This window comes from Lissotriton vulgaris, chromosome 10 (assembly GCF_964263255.1).
Source record: "Lissotriton vulgaris chromosome 10, aLisVul1.2, whole genome shotgun sequence".
NCBI classification, from domain to species: domain Eukaryota; kingdom Metazoa; phylum Chordata; class Amphibia; order Caudata; family Salamandridae; genus Lissotriton; species Lissotriton vulgaris.
Window position 1 is genome coordinate 1,090,282,327 of NC_141698.1, and position 12,505 is coordinate 1,090,294,831.

The window sequence follows — 12,505 nt, forward strand, 5'->3', positions numbered from 1 at the left end:
CTCTCTGGGGACGCGAATATGACCAAAAGCGAACGAGGTGTCGTGGAGCGGACCGAGAGTGACCCGTCACTACAAACTGTGTTGGCAGCCATAGGGTCACTTCATGTTTGCGTTGAAGCCCACATTCATAAAATGATAGCGCGTTTGTCTGGAATTGGACAGATGGGGTCGGACCCTGGTCCACTACAAGAAAGGAAACGACTCGAGATACCCAAGATGGCCACTTCGATTGTGGAAGCAGACCCCATACTATGGGAGGCGCTGGAGCCTCTGACCAGTGTTCTGGGGGATGAGAGTAAGCTTGATGCCGCAAACGGATTGTCAGGCCTACGATTGTTGCCGACTATGGAAGGACTATTTGATGCTCCCTTTCCGGAGACTTTTGATGGGAACTGTTGTTGGTTTGATACTGCGTCACTCCCCAATACATCGGCACCGCTAAGATGGTGGACGAAACAACCTTGGGAATCCATGACGGTATGAGGAGTTTTTGGACCTAGCTGAGTTCTCAACACTTTCATCTCTCTGCTACGACTCTGTTTGAACTTTGCTACAGCTTTTTCGTGTGCATTGACTATCCTGCGGAAGCAACAGTTCGTCCGGAAGGGGCTCACATGTCTGATCGGAAGGGTCAATGATGAGACTGTGTGATTGAGTTTGACATCGGGTATTACTGGACATGGGGTTTGCAATCATGATGCCTTCGGGAGGTTGGGCGGTGTTTGGAGTTTCCCCTGTTGCGCTACGTATTTGCAACTTAATAGATTTCGAGACCTTAGTCTGGGGATTCTTGGCTCTGGCAGGGGGGTGGGGAGACCGGGGGCATGTATGAAGATGCCCTCCTCCATTTTCTACTTTTAGTATTTAGTTAGTTGGGCCGACAGGCACACCGCTAGTTGGGGTTAGGCGATAGCCATATGCAGTGTGGGGGGATGGGTTTATTGTTTTGTCTCCTTTTTTTGTTTTTATGGTTTCTTTTTCTTCACACTCTCTCTCACTTCCTTTTATAAGTATAGTCGGTGGAAAATCCTAACTTTGTTGGTATTCCATTATCCGGTGCTCATGCTTCTTTTATTATCCTGATTTTATGGGTGGGCAGACTCTGAGGGCTTGCGCTTAATGTGAATCGTATATTGTATTGTGGCACATCCTGTTTCTCATACATTAGCGAAGGCTTCTCATCCATTTCTTCATTGCCTAGTATCTATCCTGTATTTACGTCTGTTCGCCTTATTATGATGTCTGAATGTATGGCACCTGAAATGTCTATTTCTTTCTTTGTTTTGAAAATAATAAAAAGATTTACAAAAAAAAAAGAGTGACCATGCTCTCAGATGGCAGGTTAAGGTGTCCAAATGTTAACTCTTCAAGCACCAGCTCTCCAGACTGAGTGTTCGGGGTGATGAATGGGACTGCATTGCTTTGTCTATAAATGTGGGTAAAGACTTGTTTTCTGTGTAGCTGAATGAACATTTCAGTCAACTGGGGTGGCTTGTTTGGTGCATGCTGAGATCAAGGTCATTGACACTTGTCGCATTTTGTACACCATTAGAGTCATCAGTGAGATGTGAAAAACCTATGCAAATGTCTCTGGCTTGTTTATCCACAGAGCATTCCCCTAGGAAAGGGGTGTAGAAACCTGGGCATGAAGAGTAGGCTGTTTTCTTTTTGAAATGTGGCAAACTCCATGTCTCGTGAGCCCCACCTTTGCAAGATGGGAATTTTGCGGTGAAGATTATACTAAACAGAAGTGAGTTGGCTCCAACTATTGTCTTTCTTTTTCACATATGAACCAAAAACGTTGATGTTTTGGACATCGTTTTCTATTGCTCAATATTTTTATTTATTTTTGATACGGCTTGTGTATGAGATAAGAGTTGGGCACTAAATATTTATCTACAAATACTGCAAATATTCCTTACAAATAGTTTAGTGACCAAGGCGGACATATGCTGTAAACCCATTTTTAAATGTGTAACTGAGTGAAGTGGAAGTGTTCTCATAGGATGTGTTTGTTGAGTGACCTTAGGTCTGATATAGGCCTTAAGATGCCATCTTTCTTTGGAATGAGAAAATGCAGTGAATATGCCCCTTGGCCTTGGTTTTGCTTTGGGACAGACTCTATGGCCTCTTTTTTAATCAGAGCTTGAATTGCCTCTTGTAGGAGCGTCAAGTACTGATGTCAAATGGCTAGAGTTCGAGGTGGAATATTGGGTGGAGTAGAGGTGAGTGTTAGACAAAATACATGTTGATTTATTGAGAGGAACCACTGATCTCAGGTAATTTGTACCCGATGTGCTTGGTAGTCTTACAACAATCCCCCCTCCACTGGTGTTAAATGGAGGGGGGGGGGGGCGAGAAGTGGACGGAATCACTGTTTTGTGGAAGTGTCTCCATTGGAAGTGCAACGACGTCCTCTACCCCTGCTCGCATTGCCTCTATAGTGTGGTTTAGAGTATGCACCGAGTGTAAACTGCAATTGGTAGGAGCATTGTGGCTTGTGAGTGGTACATATGTTTGTACAGTTAGTAGATTTGCAGGCCCCTCCAAAAGGACCCCCTATGTTGATATGTTTGAAGGGCACCCATGACTTTAACAGTGTCAGCATCTTTTTTTTTTTAAAAATCCAGCATTTCGTCCACTTGTGGTGCAAATAGGTATTTCCCATTCAATGGTAAATTGACGAGGTACTGCTGGATATCAGGTTTAAACCTGGATACCCTTAGCCAAGCATGGCTTCTGATAATAACACTAGTGTTGACCTCTCTTGCACTAGTGTCCACTGAGTGTAGAGCACATTGTACAGTAGCATTAGATAGGATTCTATCCTCAACTAATTCTGCCCCCTTTTGTTTGCATTGCTCAGGAAGGTGTTGAAAAAATCCTGCATCTCCTCCCCATGTTTTCTGTTGTATCTGGAGAGTAGACCAACAGAGCTGGCAGTTCGAAGGTGGTTTGCTGCCTGGGGTGCAACATGTTTCCCTGTGGCATTGAATGTTTTGTTCTGTAGTAGGGGATCTCTGTGTATAGTCATAATCTAGTGAATAGTCCCGCCCATGTGCGTGGACCCCGGAGCAATCAAAAATAATCTCTTAAATTGTCAAAAAATGCAGAACTGCAAAGACACTTAAGAGAGAATTTAAAGACAGATAATGCAGCCTATATCCACAGGCTACACTGTCCAGTACTTCAACTAGACATTCCGCCAAAAAAACCACACAAACAGCAAAGCCTGCCCAGTTTCCTCCACAGAGAAACTTGCCTCTACCAGCAAAAGCCTCTGCAATGATAGAGAGGAAGGTATGGACAGACAAGCCCCGTAGGCTGCCATTATGTGGCTCAAACAGGATACTGTGCCTTTAAGAGAACTCTCCAGAACTTCTCCCAGTATCCCAGAATGCACAGCAGGTCCCTTTTACTTTCAGTTCTTTTTTCCGGCTCCTGCTAGCAGGACACTCTAGCATTGAGCTCTCCCTGTCAAGGGTTTATTTGGTGATTTTTTCACTTTTTCATGTGTGTAGTGCTTTTATTAAGTACTAAGCCGTTTTTTTCTTCCCAGTGGGTGCCCTCTATTGTCAAAATGCCTGGCTTATTTGACAATTGCCCAGAGTGTGATAGGAAGAAGGCCAAATCCGACCCACATGGAGTGTTCATCGTCTGCCTTTCCTACTCTCATGTCCCAGAGGAGTGTGACATCTGCCAGACCTTCTCAGCCAGGACCCTGAGAGAGAGAGGATGAAGATCAGGCTCCAATTCCTCGAGGACAGACGTCAGAAGGCACAAGGTCGGTCAGGGCATGCTTCATCTGCCCATGCTGAGGCCTCTGGGGGGCTCCCCAGGGGCAGGAAGTCCAGCAAGCGTCCCCATACTCCGCCAGCATCGACTACGGCATCGAGGGGGATGACAGCAGTCTGTTCCCCATCTCCCCGGGGCTCTAGGGAGAAGTGGCGCCGACGCTCGACGTCGAGGGAGCTGAACAGACCACTGTCGACTGCATCGTCGTCGACATCGTCGAGGCGACACCGCCGTTCGCCGTCGGCGAAGAGGAGAAGGTCGGCGTCGAGGGGATACTCAGCATCGAGGAGGCGTTCGCCATTGAGGAGGCATTCGCCGTCGAGGAGGCGTTCGCCATTGAGGAGGCGTCCGCCGCCGAGGAGGCTCCACCGGTCGACGTCGAGAAGACGTTCCTCAACGTCGAGGTGGCGTTCGTTGATGCCAAAGAAGCGCAGGAGGAGTCCTAACGCTAGGAGGTCGTCGATTGGTTTGCCATCGTCGCCAAGGAAGAAGACAAAGTCACCGGGCTCGGTGTACTCAGTGGTGTATCCACCTACTAAACCTAGGTCGCCTACCCCATCTCCTTTGCCAAGGGGTCCGCTTCCGCGGAACCCCACTCCGCCTCCACCACCGTCTCATGGGCCAGCTCCTTGTAAGTCACCGCTACCTCAACTACCGCCACCGCCTCTTCCTTCCGTTCCTCCACCTGTGGCTCCACCCGGACGTTCTCGTTGCCACGATATCCAACGGCGACTAAGGGGACCCCTCAGCCGAGGCTCCCGGCCAGGCCGCCATCGCCTTCTCCTGCGAGGCCTGCAGATCGTCCGAGGCCGAGAAGATCGCGCTCCCGCTCCGGCCGGAGCTGGAGATGGCAGAGCCGTGGCCGGTCGTCATCTCGATCTAGACGACGCCACAGGAGGCGCAGATCCAGATCCCGCTCGGGTTCGTCCACCAGGGACTATTCGCCGACACTGTCGGAGTCTCCAGGGACGAGGGTGTTGCCCGTTGACGACATAGTCTCTTTCCAGGAGGTGCTGTTGAGGGGTGCGGCTAAGCTAGGGATCACGGTGACGGTGCCAACACCTATGACGTCCGTGATCTTCGAGACGCTCCACAAAAAGAATCTGTCTCGACCGCTGCTGCTGTTGGTACCCGGATTGGTAGAGCCCGCCAGGAGTTGTTTCTCACTCAGGCGGCGACGAAGGCACCTCCCTCCAGGCTCCTCAAGAAATACCGGGCTCCGGAATCTGACCCGGCTTTTCTGCGGATGGACCCGACACCAGACTCCGTCGTTGTGACAGCGGCTAAGAAGCAGCATGCCACCACTCCTTCGTCGACAGTACCGCCTGATAAGGACAGTCGTTGGCTGGACTCGGTGGGCAGAAAGGTCTGTGGGACAGCATCTACCACCATGAAGGCTGCAAGTGCCGGGGCTCTGCTGGGGCGATACAATCGTGCCCCATGGGAGTCCCCCCAGCAGTACGCTGAGCTCCTTCCTCGTGACAAGAAAGAGGACTTTCTGAAGATATTAAATAAGGGGATGCTGGTGTCGAACCAGATCATCAGCGCGGCTGCTGATGTATCTCTCCTGGCGGAGCATGGATACTGCCAGGGCATCAACCAACGGCGTCACGCTTGGCTTCGCCTCACCTCACTCAAGCCGTAGGCACAACAGCGGGTGGCCAACCTGCTTTTGTCTGGGAAAACCCTGTTCGGCAAGCATGTGGACGATAAAATGGCCCATATGAAAGCAGAAGCCGAAACCCTGACGGCTATCGGGTTAGAGAAGCCTGAGAAGAAGAAGAACTAACGCCCGTTCCAGAGATGGTTCGGAGCTTCAGGCAGAGGGCGAGGGCAGCCTTCGGGACAGCAGCAACAACAGCAGCAGCAGTTCCCGGAAGCCCTTCCAGAAGCGCCAGAAGTGCAGAGGAGGCCAACAGTCCGCAGCAGCGACCAAAGGCCCGGCTGGGTCTAGGCCCTGAGCGTTTACTTCCCCTACATCCGTTATCCACTCCGGTGGGGGGGAAGCGTTCAATTTTTTCTGGCAGAGTGGAGAAAAATTAATCAGGACAAGTGGGTGCTGAATATTGTTTGCAATGGATACAGTCTTCGGTTCACCAGCCCGCCTCCAGCTATTCCGCCGGTGAGCTCGCAGTTTCAGCTGCGCGAGCTCCAGGCAGAGGCCGACATCCTATTAAGGAAAAGGGCGATAGAAGACGTACCTCTGCCTCAAAAGGGAAGAGGTCTGTACTCACAGTTCTTTCTGGTTCGCAAGAAGGACAAGAACGAGTTAAGGCCCATTCTGGACTTGCGGCAAGCAAACAAATGGATTCTCAGAGAGAGATTTAGCATGCTGTCGTTGCAGCAGGTTTACCCTCAGCTGCAGCAGGGAGACTGGCTTTGTGCGATAGACCTACAGGATGCGTACTTCCATGTGCCCATTGCACAGAAACACAGGAAGTTCCTGCGATTCCAAGTCGGTGCCAATCATTATCAATACACAGTCCTGCCATTCGGGCTGAAGTCTGCGCCCAGGACGTTCTCGAAGTGCATGGCAGTAGTAGCTGCGCACCTGCGGAAGAACAAGGTGTTTGTCTACCCGTACCTGGACGACTGGTTGATCAAGGCCTCCTCCTTCTCGGAAGCTCAAGCACACTTCCAGAAGACACGCGTTCTATTGAACAATCTGGGGTTGCACATCAACATGTCCAAGTCTGTCCCGACTCCGGTCCAATGTATACAGTACTTGGGAGGCTCCATCAATACGCTGTCAGCAAGCGTGTCTCCTTTGGAGGAGCGACGGTTATCACTCCTTCCGAAGGCTCAGGCTCTTATGACCGCTCCATCTACAACAGTGAGGACGGTGTCTTCTCTACTGGGGTCGATGGCCTCTTGTATCTTCCTCACGCCTCCCGCACGGCTGTACATGAGGCCACTGCAGGAGTGCTTGGAGGATCAGAGGACTGGTTCTTGGGACGACACGATACGACTGTCTCTGCATGCTCTTCAGTCTCTGAAGTGGTGGTGTTCAGCGGAGGATCTCCTCAGAGGGGTTCCCTTCCACAAGGACATTCCCACACAGACGATCGTGACGGATGCGTCTCTCCACGGCTGGGGAGCGCACTCTGGAGACTTACAGATTCAAGGGACGTGGTCTCCGACGGAGTCCACGTACCACATCAATTTCCTGGAACTCAGAGCTGTTCACTTGGCGCTGAAGGCCTTTCATCCGTCCTTTCAGACCAACTCTCTGCTTGTACAGACGGACAATATGACCACAATGTATTACCTCAACAAGCAGGGGGGCTCAAGATCGCGCACTCTGTCGCAGGAGGCGCAGGCGATCTGCACTGGCTTCTGTACAGAGGACTGACGATAACGGCTACCCATCTGCCAGGTGTGCAGAATGTTCAGGCGGACGCACTGAGCAGACTGATTCAGGAAAACCACGAATGGGTCATAAACGACGAAGTGCTAGGAGAAGTCTTCGCAAGGTGGGGGACTCCAGACATAGATCTGTTCGCCACCGCCGAAAACAGCAAATGCAGAGACTTTGCATCCAGGTACTACCAACAGGGGACGTTGGGGAATGCCCAATGAATCGACTGGTCGAACAGCTTTCTGTACGCTTTTCCACCCATTCCCCTGATTCCGGCGGTGCTCATCAAGCTGTCCCGGTCCAGGGCGCGGATGATTTTGATTGCCCCGGAATGGCCCAGACAGTGGTGGTTCACGGACCTGCTTCACCGGTCTCTCCTTCCTCACATACGGCTGCCGTGCAGGCCGGACCTTCTCACGAAGTTCGGGGGGCAGATTGTGCACCCGAACCTCTCGTCTTTGAGTTTGGCGTCATGGCTCCTGAAATAGTGCAATATGGCCATTTGAATCTACCAGAAGATTGTATGGACATACTAAAGGAGGCTAAGCGTCCTAACACTAGGACTTCCTATGCTTACAAGTGGAAGAGATTCTGCATCTGGTGCAATTCCGAGAACTATGACCCCACGACTTGTAAGGAGGATGTCATACTTCCTTATCTTCTACATTTGGTGCAGGCTGGCCTTAATTTCCATTCCATTAAGGTTCATCTCACTGCACTGACTGCCTACAGGAAATGCCCTTCACAGACTTCCTTCTTCCAGATCCTGTGATCAAAGATTTTTTGGAAGGCTTGAAGAAAGTATTCCCTCCTGTCCGACTTCCTTTGCCTTCATGGGAATTGAATGTGGTGCTGTCCAGATTGATGAAGGAGCTTTTTGAACCGATTCATAAGGCTTCGTTGCAGCACCTGTCCTGAAAGGCGGCGTTCCTCGTGGCCATCACATCGGCCCGCAGGGTGAGTGAAATTCAGGCGTTGTGTTGCCAAGAACCTTATACTGTATTTCATGCTGCTAAGGTTGTTATGCGTACTCACCCTAAATTTCTTCCCAGGGTTATTTCAGATTTTCATGTCAACCAGACCATAACTTTGCCTACGTTCTTTCAGAATCCTTCATATCCAGCGGAAAGGTCTCTACATTCCCTGGATGTTAGGAGGGTATTGAAATTTTATCTGGATAAAACCAAAGATATTCATAGGTCAGACCAATTGTTTATCAATTATGGATCAGTCAGGACCGGTCTTGCTACCTCCAAACAGTCCATTTCTAGGTGGATTGTGTCCTGTATACAATTGTGTTACCAAAAGACTAATAAGACCTTAGGAGGTAAACCGAAGCCTCATTCCACCAGGGGCAAAGCTGCCACGACTGCTTTGCTACGTAATGTTCCAATTGCAGAAACCTGCAAGGCGGCCACTTGGAAGTCGGTCCATACCTTTGCTAAGCATTACTGTCTGGACACTGATGCCAGGACAGACGCTCAGGTTGGGCAGGCTTCGCTATGAAATCTATTTGCACAGTAGTGGTGTTATTTCTTTATTCTCCACCGCCGCTTTGGTGTGGGAATGGGCTTGCCATTTTATTCACTAGATTATGACTAGACACAGAGATCCCCTACTACAGAAGGAGTAGTTTCTGTCCTGTAACTCCAGTTCTGTAGTAGGGGTATCTCTGTTATAGTCATAAGCGCCCGCCCTCCTCCCCGGTGGAGAAAGATATTCATGTAAGAAATGCTACAGGTCTGGCGTGTTACGCCTTCAAAAAGAACTGAAAGTAAAAGGGACCTGCTGTGCATTCTGGGATACTGGGAGAAGTTCTGGAGAGTTCTCTTAAAGGCACAGTATCCTGTTTGGGCCACATAATGGCAGCCTATGGGGCTTGTCTGTCCATACCTTCCTCTCTATCATTCCAGAGGCTTTTGCTGGTAGAGGCAAGTTTCTCTGTGGAGGAAACTGGGCAGGCTGTGCTGTTTGTGTGGTTTTTTGGTGGAATTTCTAGTTGAAGTACTGGACAGTGTAGCCTGTAGATATAGGCTGCATTATCTGTCTTTAAATTCTCTCTTCAGTGTCTTTGCAGTTCTGCATTTTTTGACAATTTAAGAGATTATTTTTGATTGCTCCGGGGTCCACACACACATGGGCGGGACTATTCACTAGATTATGACTATAATAGAGATACCCCTACTACAGAACTGGAGTTATATTACAGAAACTACTCCTTCTCCTTATCTGTAGGAGGAGCAACACCGGTGCCTTGTAAATGTGCACGTTTAGTGCAGTACAAGGGAATCAGGGAAAACGTCCCCTTTTATATAGTTGGGTGGGTTGGTGAGGGTTTGTACTTGTGGGTTAAGACCTTTGATTTGACAGTCTGCTTGAGAATATCTGTGGTAGGTTTAAGCATGCCTTTTAACATTGGTAAAAATTGGATAGTGCATGGTGTTTTGGAGAGCGTCTCCACAAGGAAGTCATCCTCGTCCTCTACTGTGTGCATGTCAACTTTAGGATATTCCACAGCTCTGCAAAGTATCTCATATGTGGTGCTATTGTCTGGTGGGGAATGTTTGGAGGGGTATAGTTCCTTATCCCCTTGTGAAGATACTTTATAGTCATCCCCTTGGTTGATCGAGGATATCTGAATCTCCCTGGCGGGCTGGAAATTACGGATAGAAGATGTGGTAGTTGTCCCATGTGGGTGAACTTGAGGGGAGCATTGTGGTGAGATTAGCAGAGGTGAAAGTACAGCTGGTATTGGCAGCAGAAAAAGAGTAGGTGGAAGTGGAGTAGGTGGGAGATGTGGTAAGGATTCAGGTGAAAATTTGATTGGACTGGTGCCTCTGTCCTGTTTTCACCATGGAGGCTTTGGTCCTGAAGACCCCATATTTTTCTTCTTATAAAGTCTTTTTACATTTTTGTAGTAAGTTTGTAGTGGGAGGGGTGGTTTGGTTACCACCTTTCATGTATCTGGGTTCATAAACAGTCTTCAGCCTGTCGAGCCTCTCCAGTAATTTTGTTAAAATAGGCTGAAAAGGCAGTTCTAATGCCGTAGGCACAGAGAGTGTCTTAGAAGTACTCGAAGATGTTTTGGATGTAGTTTTCACCATTGATGTAGGCTTTGAATGCAAAGATGTTTTCGACTCAGATCATGGGTTGGTGTCAAAAGATGCTCTTCATCTTTCTGCAAGAGATTTTTACTCTGATGGATTTTTCGACATGGGCTGCGAAACTGACTTTGGACCAGTCAATGCCTTAGGCTTATCAGCGGCCTTTACAGATAGCTTAGGTGGAGGGACGACTGTCTGCTCGTTTGCCTTAAGCTAGACGTCTACATGGCCAGAGGGCAGTGGAGTTCCGTGGGCATCTACTTTAGTTGGGGTGTTTGGGGCTTTTGCTACCATACTCACATGCCCTGCCGAAGCAATCAGTAGTGTCTAGTTCATGGTTGGAGTTGGACCCTTTCTCACTGCTAGCGAAAAGAATGGGGACGTCCATTGCTGCGCCTTGTGCTTCTGCCTCCTCTTTGATGTTTTCTGGCTCCAGCTTCATCTGGTCCCCGAAGATGTCCGGTGTGTCTTCTGTTCGGTGTGCCTGCCTTGTGCTATGGGCCCAGGGGCACTCTCTTCTTTGTTGCCAAGTTTGCTTTTCGATCGGAAGGCCAGGCATGCTTCACACAATGTTTCCTCTAGTTCTGGAGACAGGCAGAGGTTGCAGACTGGAAGGTGATCTTGACTGGAGTACTTTGTGTGGTATTTGAGGAAGCTGAAATCAGTCTTTACCATCACTCTGCGTGTGGTGAGTGTAGAATTATGGCACTGAAACAAAGTTGAAGTGAAGCCGGCCCAAGCAGAAAATACTGCAGAAAACCAGTAAGTCGCCGGTGATTTTGCTAGTTTATGTATAAGGGTGAAGTATTGGTCACCAAAAAGGACGGTGAAACCAGGTAATAGCGGCAATCCCAGAGCTCTGAGGTAGACTTCCGAACCAGATGATGGAGAAAAACAATGTAACGAAGGAGCAATGCAGACTATAGGAGGTGTCACTATACTGAGTACACAAAAGACTTATTTGGAAAAAAAAACATGTTGCAAATGTCCGAGTCCAACACTAGATGGCAGGAATATGCTAAGCATATGTATCACTGTCCCAAAAAATGTAATGCTCTAAATGCAATTTAAGGGCAGGAAGAACAGGATGGTAAATTTGAAGTAACACCGCTGCAATGCAGACTTAAATAAAAAAATAATATAAATAATTGAAACCCTTGGCTTTACATACAAAGTTGTAATAAATGATAAATTGAATTTGAGTTCCTTGCTCTGAATTCAAAGAAATGGAAGGATTCCATTCCCTTCTATCCCACTGTCTAGACCACTGACTCATTGTCAGTGAAATTGCTCTCCCACCCTCGCAGCTCCACCATTAAGTGAGGTGCCCCTGCCGCTGCACTCTTGAGTGTTGGTGATCGAGGCCCTGCTCCACCCGCAGGTTTCCCTGCGCCTCATCCCTGGTGGTCCAGTGGACCTCTGTCTCCTTTCTCTCACTCTGCTCCTTCACTCGTTTTTCTACCCTTTCTATTTTTCACCTTACTGCACCTTTCTGCATCTCTGCTCTTTTGTGCCTTATTTCTGCCCATTTTCCCTTTCTCTCCTTCTGCTCCTTCACTCGTTTTTCTACCCTTTCTATCTTTCAGCACCTCTGCTCTTTTGTGCCTTATTTCTGCCCAGTTTCCCTTTCTCTCCCTCTGCTCCTTCACTCGTTTTTCTACTCTTTCCATCTTTCACCTTTCTGCCCTTTTCTGCATCTCTGCTCTTTTGTGCCTTATTTCTGCTTATTTTCCCTTTTTTCTTTATCCCTTCTTTCCTCCCTTTACCTTTCCCCGCCGCTGCTGCCCCCGCGGCCCCTCCCCCCCCAGCGTGACCGGCCCAATCCAGCTCCTCTCCCCGCTCCCGCCTCCCAGCTATCCAGCCCTCCCCGACCCCTACTTAATGGCAGCCACTGCGCGGCCGCGCCGCTGGTGCACTGAAGACGCGTCAAAGGCAAGCACGTCTGCGTCCGTCCGCGACCAGCACCAGGAACCCTGGACCTCCGCCCGCCAATGCTACGACCCAGCAGCACTCCACGCACTCAACCCAGGCTGCAACAACAACTGCAAGCTAGCATCACCAGCCGACACCCATGGACCCTTAAGCTGTCACCACTGCCGGCATACCTGCAGCACCGCCAAGAACACGGATCCAGCACAACCCGCCCACAAGAACACAACCGAACCTAAGACCCTGCAATGCATCCTCCTCAATGTCGGATCCCTCCACAAACACGCCACAGAAATCTGGGACCTCCTCGACAGCACCA